This window comes from Triticum urartu, chromosome 1A (assembly GCF_056163025.1).
Source record: "Triticum urartu cultivar PI428250 chromosome 1A, HENAU_Tu73, whole genome shotgun sequence".
Taxonomy (NCBI): Eukaryota; Viridiplantae; Streptophyta; class Magnoliopsida; order Poales; family Poaceae; genus Triticum; species Triticum urartu.
Window position 1 is genome coordinate 101350700 of NC_141873.1, and position 1186 is coordinate 101351885.

The following is a 1186-nucleotide window of genomic DNA, read 5'->3' on the forward strand; positions in this document are numbered from 1 at the left end:
CTCGAGATCCGCCGGTTTTGACACCGACACTCATGTTCTACTACGGGCTGGACTTTCATGATCTGGCCCCGAACTTCATCCTCAACATTTCGGTGTTCATCGTCATGTGTGAGTCTTTCCTCCGCATTCGGCCCCACTTCGGCCTGTGGCTGAAGACCTTCAATATCAAGCCGAAGGTGGTGGGAGGCCAACAAGCGGAATGCGGCGGAGCCATGGTGGGCAAGATGCCCAATGTTATATGGCTCGAAGGCTCCTTCGTGGAGACCATAAAGGGGTGGCAATCGGCGTGGTTCTACATCACCGAGCCGCGCAACACCAAATGGGTGGCGGCCCCCGAGTTTCGATCCGGAATCCCCACGCGGCTCACCTCCTGGAAAGAGAAGGGCCTGTCCTGGGGTTCATCGGTGGAGCTGGACGGACTCTAGAAATGTATCCGGAATATGGCAAGCAAGAAGCTCAAGCTTGTCAACATAGTCCAGGTCATGCTCTTCCGCCGGATCCTCTCGTGTCAACAACGGGATTTTAACTTATGGGAGTTCGACCCGGCCCGGCACCAGACTCTAAGCGAGCTCTTCGACACGATGCACAAGGACGTTTGGAGGGTGCTGTTCAAGGGCGCCGAGGTCCCTCCTTCTCTTACCGAGGACCGTGGGCTAAGCGCGAAGCGCCTAGCGCATTCGGTGAGTTCTATACATCCGGTAGGACATGTATTTCCCCTAGTTTAACCATGTGCGGGGTCTAAGCTCCATGCCTTTGACAGGACTGGGTGGAGATGTCGGGGCAGATTAACTGTCCGGCCCCTCTACCCGAAGATAATGCAGAGCTCTCCTGACGGAGATGCTGACTCCGGCTCCTTACCAGGTGCCGAAAAAGACCAAGAAGAAGGCCAAGGGAACCCGAAAGAGTTCCCGGCGCCAGGTGGTATCGGACTCATCGTCCGATGACTCTGCGACACACTCCCCCCCAAAGACGAGGAGGAAGATGAATATGCTCCCCCCTCAGTCGAGGGAGACAAGAAAAGGAAGGCCGCCCCAACCGGGGGGCGAAGGGTCCAAGAAGGGAAGGACTCTCCTTCTGGACTACTCCACCACCGCTGCCGAATGTGAAAATGAGTGGCTGCTCAGGGCCAAGCCCCTGGCGAAGTCATAAGTATTCGGATACCAGAGTAACTCATAGCATACCTTTG